The sequence below is a fragment of the Lolium perenne genome, chromosome 5 (assembly GCF_019359855.2).
Source record: "Lolium perenne isolate Kyuss_39 chromosome 5, Kyuss_2.0, whole genome shotgun sequence".
NCBI lineage: Eukaryota > Viridiplantae > Streptophyta > Magnoliopsida > Poales > Poaceae > Lolium > Lolium perenne.
Genome location: NC_067248.2, coordinates 230,169,483 through 230,180,131, shown reverse-complemented (window position 1 = coordinate 230,180,131; position 10,649 = coordinate 230,169,483). Strand labels below are relative to the sequence as shown.

At 41.1% G+C, this 10,649-nt stretch overlaps 2 long non-coding RNA genes across 2 annotated transcripts in view; one reads left to right on the top strand and one right to left on the bottom strand.

Moving 5' to 3' along the window:
• The first annotated feature begins 2,894 nt into the window (after positions 1-2,894).
• LOC127302189 (uncharacterized) lies at positions 2,895-4,683 on the top strand. Its single transcript, XR_007852723.2, has 2 exons — positions 2,895-3,996; positions 4,368-4,683. It is a non-coding gene; the product is annotated as an uncharacterized lncRNA (long non-coding RNA).
• Positions 4,684-5,048: 365 nt separating this feature from the next.
• The window catches only part of LOC127302188 (uncharacterized), a 114,946-nt gene continuing 109,345 nt past the window's right edge, over positions 5,049-10,649 (bottom strand). The window contains exons 2-5 of the long non-coding RNA XR_011745620.1: positions 7,464-7,686; positions 7,257-7,392; positions 5,776-6,335; positions 5,049-5,457 (exon numbers count right to left, since the gene is read on the bottom strand). This is a non-coding gene — a long non-coding RNA (uncharacterized lncRNA). The remainder of the gene's footprint in view (positions 5,458-5,775; positions 6,336-7,256; positions 7,393-7,463; positions 7,687-10,649) is intronic.

The window sequence follows — 10,649 nt, the reverse complement described above, 5'->3', positions numbered from 1 at the left end:
CTCGCGGATGACGAGTTTTTTTTTTACATTTGGATTTTTTCGGTTTTCTTGTACTTCCCATAAAAAGTGGTTGTATTGCTCGTGTCGAATGGTTGTACTTCTCGATGTCAAGTATTTGAACTTCCTCGCGGATGATGGGATATTTTGTTTTTTGTGCATTTAGATCTTGTCGGTTTTTTGTACTTCCTATGTTAAGTAGTTGCACTACTCGTGTTGGATGGTAGTAATTCTCAGCGTTAATTATTTGAACTCTCCCCCGGATGATAGTATTTTTTTTGCTACATTTCATTTTCGCAATAGATTTCCGCCCCACAAGAACAGAGCGTTGAACTTCCCTCGACATGAGGTTGTACTTCCCAGGCAATACAGTTGTACTTCTTGGTACAATTTCACGAAACTGTTCGTAAAAACCGATAAAAATTTATTTCAACACTTTTTACTTCCCGTAGTTAGTGCTTGTACTTCCTATAGTCAACGCTGTACTTCTCGGAATCATTTCTTGTACTTCCCTAGGATGAATGGACTTTTTTGTTTTTGGTACATTTGGATTTTGCCGATTTTCTTGTACTTCCTATATTAAGTTGGTGTACTGCTTGTGTCGAATGGTTGTACTTCTCAGCTTTAAGTATGCGAACTTCCTCGCGGATGATGAGATTATTTTGTTTTATGTACATTTGGATTTTTATCGTTTTTCTTGTACTTCATACAATAAGTGGTTGTACTGCTCGTGTCGAATTGTTTTACTTCTCACTGTCCAGTATTTGAACTTCCTCGCGTATGACGGGATTATTATTTTTTCTACGTTAGGATTTTGTCGGTTTGCTTGTACTTCCTATAATAAGTGGTTGTAGTGCCCGTGTTGAATGGTTTTACTTCTCATCGTTAAGTATTTCAACTTCCTCACGGATGACGGTGTTATTTTGTTTTTTCTACATATGGCTTTTGTCGGTTTTGTTCTACTTCCTATAGTAAGTTGATCTTGTTGACAAGGGTAACGTGGAAGAGGGGTAGCGGGGCACGGGCTAGGGCCGGCAGGGCGCGGGTCGATGCCCCGCTGTTCAGGGGTGGCCACATAAGGGTAGAGGCCATCGGTTCGCGGGTCAGGGGTTGGTAGAGAGGCACGCAGGAACCCGACAATGGAGGGGCACTAGTGGATCTTGTCGGCAGCAAGGTTCGGCGGAGGCACACCGACAACAACTTGGAGTGCGGCACTGATGTCAGTTTCTTGTACTTTCTATATTATGTGGGTGTGCTGCTCGTGTCAACTGGTTGTACTTTTGATCTTCAAGTATTTGAACTTCCTCATTGGTGATTCGATTATTTTGTTTTTTCAATGTTTTTATTTTGTCAGTTTTCTTGTAATTCCTATAGTAAGTGCATGTACTGCTCCTGTCGAATGGTTGTTCTACTCAGCGTTAAGTATTTGAAGTTCCTCATGGATGACGAGATTATTTTATTTTATCAGTTTTTTCAATGATTTTATTTTGTCAGTTTTCTTGTAATACATTTGCACTGCTCATATCAAATAACACAGCGGTCGCAACTGAAATCTGTGAAAACAGTAAAGGAGGAACATCTTAGCAAGAACTGCTAATGCAATTGTACTGCCTAAGCCGATGTAATTGTAGTGCTAATACTAGGACGTTTGTACTTCTCGGCAGAGTCGCATCTCTTTTTCTTTCTCATATATATATAGACGCGCTATTTGACTCCCCGGGGGCAGAATATTATTCTGCACCCCGGTCGGCCTACGCACGAGCGGCTCCATCCACCCCGCGCGGAGCGCTCCACCACTTTCTGCGCGCACGAGCCCGTTTTACGTTTGATGTAATTTTACATTCCACCCAGCCTATTTTTGTGGCTCGCATCGCAGCACCGTACATCTCCCATAATATTTTTGGCACGGACCGTTTATTCTAATCAGGGTCGTGGATTTGGGAGCTAGCCCACTACCCAGCCGCACCTTCTTTTCCTCTTGGGTTTCCTAATGGAGTGCGTCAACGATGAGCGGTTGGGAAATCGGAATTGCACAACGGCGATATATAGGATGCGCGGACGGCGGCGAGCGATGGCTGCGCTGACCCTGTCCTAGATAGCGTCGTTGTCGCCCGCAGGTGAAATCCACAGCCTCGTGGTCGGTTGTCCGAAGCAGCGGCAATGGCGGTTTGGTGTGATTGGCTTCAACAGAACCGATTCCCATTGGAGCGGAAGGGGGCGAGCCGCTGTTGGATGGCGGTAACTAGTGACTTTGGCGGCCTCACCCTGGGATCAGGTGCGTACTATCGATCCCCTTACAAGATACATGAAGCTTTGCTTGTTTTCAATCGGCGTCCACGAATTTAGTTATGGCATCCGCAAGATGTGATACGTGTGCCTTTTCCTATGTCTGCCCAAGACTGAATTTTTTCAGGGAGGTAAGATTACATGCCAGGGAAAAATCAGAAAGAACTTATGTCTCCAGATTAGACCTACGGCTGCCTCAAATCCTGCTATCATTCTTTATGCGTCTTCCCATAAACAAAGCTACTTATCCTGTTTTGTGTGTCTATGAATCATTGATTCCTCAGGTTCAGCTTAATTTTTTTTCTGTTCTGGACCCAATCAAATGTTCACTATTAGACTAAGCAATACAAGATTCAGATGATAAGCATATGCATTATTAGATCTATGTAGGTTTCATGTCATCTCGGGGCAATGTTGCCATGGCGGCGTGGCGGCGTCAGCAGCCTGGTCTGTCCACGCGGTGGGTGGTAGCTGAGGGTAGCCTCAGCATTGGCAGAACGGGTGGTGGCTGCGGGATGCATCATGGTGAGCAACAGCCCCCTGAGCCGTGTTGTGGGTAGATTCACGGCCAGCGCAGAACGCCCATGGGCTTCAACGTAAGGTACGGTAGCTGGCCATTCCGTTCTTTGTATTTTTTTGTATTGAAATCACTTATCAGGATGCCAATTACATGAGTTCATAACATGCAAAGATGATAGAGCTACAGAGACTAAGACTAAGAACTGGGAAAAGTTATGGGCGATCCAGGCTCCCAACAAGATGAAAATTGTACTCTGGCGGATGATACACGATTACCTAGTGGGAGAACAATTACAACACAGACACATCTCGACTGAGGATAACTGTGTGTTCTGTGGTCGTGAATCAGCCCACGACATGGAGCACACGGAATGGAGTTGAGAAATAAATGTCCATTCGAGGACATTGCATCAGTATTAACAATTTACCATGCTGAACAAAGCTCCTCTATTGAAACCGAACACGGTAGCTGTGGTACTGTCCCATTTATACAAGAGACTATATGAAAATTAATCATATTCCCAGAAATCTGATTTTGTAATACTTCATACCCCTTTTATGCCAGGCTTGAATGCTTTCTGAAAGTTCTGCCTTAGTACTAGCCATTCCGAGTTATGTAGAATAGTATTACACTACATCCTTGTCAGTCACAAGCTTGTCTTGGACAGGCTCCACCTGAACCCGAACAAGCTGCAACACCTATTTAACTATAGTTGAAGAGTCATGTAGCTGTTTTCCTTGTAAATGGTTTCTGATTACCTGAAGCAATTGCTTCACTCTTAGTTCATGTTCACTGCATATTTTTCACTAGCATAACATGCCCTATATAGGATGCTCCTGTTTGATAAATAACACTAGATGACTCAGCTACATATATTTAAACAAAAATGGGAATATAATAATACCATTCTCATGATTTTATGATATTTTCATGTCGTAGGTGTATCTTATTTTATCTGGTTCAGTAACTCTTATTCTCTTGCTTTTGTGCATGTGGTCTGATGTTCGTGCTATGAAGACCACCACCAACATTAGCAGGCCAATGGTTTTGAGTCACTCAAAGAAATTGTCCAGGTCGAGGAAATCACAGAACAAGGTTGTTCCTTGCGCTAACCCAACGACCGAAGAGCAGCAGGAGAGATAAACATTGAGTTCCAAACTTCTTTATCCTTTCAAGTTCCACCAAACAAAGAAGTATGTCATATTCTTCTTGAAATCTTGTTAGCGCCTTTGCTCTACATGAAATTGGCCTATGTGACAGAAGTTTTGTGGAGTAGGTATTACTTATGTCTTGTATTTATTTTTTATTCCGACTGTTTGTTATTTTATACCCATTATAAACTCTGGCAGATTTCATCTTATATCCAAAACTTCCCTTGTCGTGAGCATGTGCTCAGGTGTTGAGCCTTTGGCTCTGTCTGTCATGTACAACATGTTGACCTTGATTGTTGGAAAGTCAGCTTTATTGTATCATTAACCCGGTAGTTTCATTTAATCCACTTAATGCCATATGATGTTATCCTTCTAGTCTTGTGAATTTTCATCAATAAGTTTGTGTATTGCAGGTAAAGATGAACCAGCTTAGCTCTCGGGCGTCATCTTACATGATTTGAATGAAACCAGGCCTTTTTACCTGATTCTTTGGAGAAGTTTGGACCCATGAAAATCCATATCTAAAAAACTAGATTTGAAGCTCCCCTTGTGCACCACTCTCCCTAAAACAAACTGCACTTCTGTATATAGCTGAATATCTTTATTGTGGTGTCATGTCCATGTAATGTACTTGCTTACGAATGTTTCCTTCAATTAGTGTCATCTACCAGATCATATCCGGAATTGTTGTACTGCAAGAATGCTTTTTAATACACATTTTTTATGTCCCATTGTATACCATATTTTATATGGTGTGATGTTGTTTTCTGTGACAACGTAATATCTTTGGAAGAAATAACCGATGTAATTGCAAGTCCCACTTCCCAGAATTCTTATGCATGACAATTTTATCTTTCTGCAGCTAGCAGATTATATAATTTTTTATTTGTAGAGCTGAAGGGTCCTAACTAGATCTAGGTAACTTAGTGGTTTAGTATATCCACATGGATGTGTATGGTCGACAGATATACTAATTAGGTGAGCCTGCGAATTCCAAATAGTGCACAATAATTTTTTTCATAAGAACTTTTCTTACATCGCTTGCATGGTTAGTAACCTGATTTGATTAATTGTTTGGAAAAGGCATACTCAAATTTGCGCAAGCATATGTTGTTGTATTGTTCACCCAATGATTCAGTACTAACTGAATTGGTTGTCTAAAACATGAGAATCCCGTAGCAAACACCATAATTTCCACTAAGTACAACAAAATTCCAGCTTTCGAAAAGAGGGCTTTTAAAGCCACTAATTAAAGTTTGAGATCCCGGTCGCTGATTACTCCCAGAGCTTATGTACCTGGGAAAGACCACACCTAACCAAAACAATTATGTCAGTGTCTTGCACGCTAGCTCATGCCGTAGCTTATGTTCTGACCGTCACTATAATTTTCTCTGCCGCATTGTGATAGTCCGCTAGTCCGCAGGGGTGCCTGAGGCCTTTGATGGGGACGGGAGCTCCAGTATCGGTCATTGTACTGCATCTTCCAATCCTCTGCTGCATAGCCTGGCAATTGGATAATGTCATCACAGGGTCAGATCGCTTACCCAACCAATAAGCAAAAGGCCGACTCAAACTCGAAATAACAATCTGCAAATAATTTGTGGCAATTGGCGAAGCAGGTTGCTCGACGATGAGCTTGGATGTGCCGCTATGGACAAAACTGAACCCGCCATTAAAATTGTTGAAACCAACAGAGAACACACCGAGGGGGCTGTCCATCACATATAGATGTACTCCTTTATTTCTAGTTATCTACGTATACCCACTTCCAAATAAAGGAGCAAAATTAACATGAAGGAAGCATATGTGCTCTTAGTATACCATTTTATGTTGCACCAAAGCCATCCACCTCCCGCTGTCCGTCCAACTAGACATAAATATCGAGCAAAGTTTAGAAGTAGTGTCTCTCTTGTAGATATTTTGGCCTACTGCCAAAATGGCGAAATGGAAATGACCAAATAGCATAATGGGTGTGTGATAAATGGAAAAGATGTAGATAATAATGCAGATGAATCATCAGTGTATTTAACAAAATATTGCGAGAGCTGATACTGATGCACACGAGAAGATGTATATTTTCTATAAAATTATCGATACCAGACCATCGGTCAATCAAGAAAATTCAGATTCTAGCGTATGCTAACAATTTCACTCACATAATGGTAAATCTAAAAAGTATATGCACTACTTGCCAAAAATGAGTGTAGAATAACAAATGAAGCATAACATCTACCCATCAAGTATTTAACGAAGAGAAAATTCAGACAAAGAAGCATTGCCCACCTAAAGAGTATTCTGAATATAGCCTGTATAGGATATAGATGCACCGCAGAGTCATCAGTGAAATTGGGTGCACATCAGCATGTGTGCTAGTGATCTTGCTGCAACAATAAGGAGAATCAATTAGCACAAGTTACTAGGGATGTTGCTTGATTAGAAACAACATAAAATAAGTTCGTTTTCTGAAGGAGTTTACACACAATACAACCAATTTCCACCCCATTCATAAGGTTGGCAGATTCACGTGAATTTAAACCTAGATTATTGAACACTGCAACAATTATTATTTCTCTACATACAAATATTTTTTTTGTCTTATTAACATTCTTTTTTCTAGCTTCTTAGCATTCTTTCCCTTGGAATTGAAAGAATCACGACAATGTTTCGAGAAAGGAAGTAGTCCGTCAGATTGAATCGGCACAACAAAAATATCCTACTATTGTGAACAACAAAAAAGTAGTTCCTTGAGGGGTCCTGTGTTCAATAATAACCTGGTAAACAATTATCTTCCTCAACCAAGGTCACATAATATTCAAGGAGAAGCACCCAAAAATAGAGAGCAATAAATATATTCATATACGCGTACTATGTAATTAATGTGGCAAATTTGCAACCAATCATGGGTCAAGCAGTATCGCCAGATATGTATAATCTACTCATAAGCATGCCACTTGCAAAGTTCCAAATCAACACTACCATCACATTACAGCAGGACAACAAACAGAACAATTAGTGCTGCCGTTAATCTACTCCTAGGTATGTATTTGTTATTTCCAACAAGCAGGACAGTAAGGCCCTAGAAACTGTATAGCTGCAACTGTCATTAAACAACCTCTACCTAAAGATCAATCTTGAAACAATCCTACAGAATCGATGATATTGCAATATTTTAAAAAAAGAACTGCTAATTTTGCAGCACAATTACAGAATCGCTGATATTGCCATAAGATTCAGGTATCAGACGGGCCACTGAATAGCAGATAAGATACAATTAAAACTGATGTCCATGAAACGTTTCTTACAGTGGATTTATCGATGATATGCAATACCAATTTAAAATCTGCTTGGGAATTGTTTCTTCGCAGGTTCCTTGAAGCTAAGAAAGAATCCACCAAGTTGGAGATCGCTCTGGTGGCCTGGTACGCCACCCGCCCGTTCCTGCAAGCATACATGAGCCACCTCACCAAAAAATTACCCCGGAAGATGACGGGAAAGGGAGGACTGCCTACCTTCACAGCAACGCGGAAGAGAGGTCTGGAAGAAAGGGCGTCGAGGGACGAGGATGGAGACGATGCGCGATGACGACGGGCTCATCATGGGAATACCGCGCTCGCGAGCGGGGGAATCATAGGCTGGACGGAGGAAAGCAAGTACTTGTGGTGGGCGGCGTAGTCGCTCGTGGACGCGTCGTCGTCCACCGGGAAGAGCTCCACGCGCAGCTCCCCTCGGCGCCTGATACGTCTCCAACGTATCGATAATTTCTTATGTTCCATGCTTGTTTTATGATGATACACACATGTTTCATACATACTTTATGTCATATTTATGAATTTTCCGGCACTAACCTATTAACAAGATGCCGAAGAGCCAGTTGCTGTTTTCTGCTGTTTTTGGTTTCAGAAATCCTAGTAAGGAAATATTCTCGGAATTGGACGAAATCAACGCCCGAGATCTTATTTTTCCACGAAGCTTCCAGAAGTCCGGAGGAGATACGAAGTGGGGCCCTCGTGGCGCCCCCTGACCTACCCTTCCGCCTATAAGAAGCCTTCGTCGATAATAGTTCCAGTACCGAGAGCCACGATACGGAAAACCTTCCAGAGACGCCGCCGCCGCCAATCCCATCTCGGGGGATTCAGGAGATCGCCTCCGGCACCCTGCCGGAGAGGGGAATCATCTCCCGGAGGACTCTTCACCGCCATGGTCGCCTCCGGAGTGATGTGTGAGTAGTTCACCCCTGGACTATGAGTCCATAGCAGTAGCTAGATGGTCGTCTTCTCCTAATTGTGCTATCATTGTTAGATCTTGTGAGCTGCCTAATATGATCAAGATCATCTATTTGTAATGCTACATGTTACGTTTGTTGGGATCCGATGAATAGTGAATGCTATGTTATGTTTATTATCAATCTATCATCTATGTGTTGTTTATGATCTTGCATGCTCTCCGTTGCTAGTAGAGGCTCTAGCCAAGTTTTTACTTGTAACTCCAAGAGGGAGTATTTATGCTCGATAGTGGGTTCATGTCTCCATTAAATCTGGGACAGTGACAGAAAGTTCTAAGGTTGTGGATGTGCTATTGCCACTAGGGATAAAATATCAATGCTATGTCTAAGGATGTATTTGTTGATTACATTACGCACCATACTTAATGCAATTGTCTGTTGTTTGCAACTTAATACTGGAGGGGGTTCGGATGATAACCTGAAGGTGGATTTTTTAGACGTAGATGCATGCTGGATAGCGGTCTATGTACTTTGTCGTAATGCCCAATTGAATCTCACACCACTCATCGTAACATGTATGTGCATGTTCATGCCCTGTTTATTTGTCAATTGCCCAACTGTAATTTGTTCACCCAACATGCTATTTATCTTATGGGAGAGACACCTCTAGTGAACTGTGGACCCCGGTCCATTCTTTTACATCGAATACAATCTACTGCAATACTCGTTCTACTGTTTTCTGCAAACATCATCATCCACACTATACATCTAATCCTTTGTTACAGCAAGCTGGTGAGATTGACAACCTCACTGTCACGTTGGGGCAAAGTAATTTGGTTGTGTTGTGCAGGTTCCACGTTGGCGCCGGAATCCCTGGTGTTGCGCCGCACTACACTCCGTCGCCATCAACCTTCAATGTGCTTCTTGGCTCCTACTGGTTCGATAAACCTTGGTTTCTTACTGAGGGAAACTTACTGCTGTACGCATCACACCTTCCTCTTGGGGTTCCCAACGGTCGCGTGCTGAACGGAGAGACACACGTCAGCTGCGCGCAGCAAGTAAATTTCTGGCGCCGTTGCCGGGGAGATCAAGACACGCTGCAAGGGGAGTCTCCACTTCCAATCTCTTTACTTTGTTTTTGTCTTGCTTTACTTTTATTTACTACTTTGTGTGCTGCACTAAAACAAAACAAAAAAAATAGTTGCTAGCTTTACTTTATTTGCTATCTTGTTTGCCATATTAAAAACACAAAAAAATTAGTTACTTGCATTTACTTTATCTAGTTTGCTTTATTTACTATTGCTAAAATGGGTACTCCTGAAAATACTAAGTTGTGTGACTTCACAAACACAAATAATAATGATTTCTTATGCACACCTATTGCTCCACCTGCTACTACAGCAGAATTCTTTGAAATTAAACCTGCTTTACTGAATCTTGTTATGAGAGAGCAATTTTCTGGTGTTAGTTCTGATGATGCAGCTGCACATCTTAATAATTTTGTTGAACTATGTGAGATGCAAAAGTATAAGGATGTAGATGGTGACATTATAAAATTAAAATTGTTTCCTTTCTCATTAAGAGGAAGAGCTAAAGATTGGTTGCTATCTCTGCCTAAGAATAGTATTGATTCATGGACTAAATGTAAGGATGCTTTTATTGGTAGATATTATCCTCCTGCTAAAATTATATCTTTGAGAAGTAGCATAATGAATTTTAAGCAATTGGATACTGATCATGTTGCCCAAGCTTGGGAAAGAATGAAATCTTTGGTTAAAAATTGCCCAACCCATGGACTGACTACTTGGATGATCATCCAAACCTTTTATGCAGGACTGAATTTTTCTTCACGGAACCTATTGGATTCAACTGCTGGAGGTACTTTTATGTCCATCACTCTAGGCGCCGCAACAAAGCTTCTTGATAATATGATGGTTAATTACTCTGAATGGCACACGGAAAGAGCTCCACAAGGTAAGAAGGTAAATTCTGTTGAAGAAACCTCCTCCTTGAGTGATAAGATTGATGCTATTATGTCTATGCTTGTGAATGGTAGGACTAATGTTGATCCTAATAATGTTCCGTTAGCTTCATTGGTTGCTCAAGAAGAACATGTTGATGCGAACTTCATTAAAAATAATAATTTCAACAACAATGCTTATCGGAACAATTCTAGTAACAACTATAGGCCATATCCTTATAATAATGGTAACGGTTATGGTAATTCTTATGGGAATTCTTACAACAATAATAGGAATACACCCCCTGGACTTGAAGCCATGCTTAAAGAATTTATTAGTACACAAACTGCTTTTAACAAATCTGTTGAAGAAAAGCTTGGGAAAATTGATATACTTGCTTCTAAAGTCGATAGTCTTGCTGCTGATGTTGATCTTTTGAAATCAAAAGTTATGCCTAATGAAAATAATGATATTAAGTCATTTGCTACAGCAAACGTCATCCAAGTTAGAAT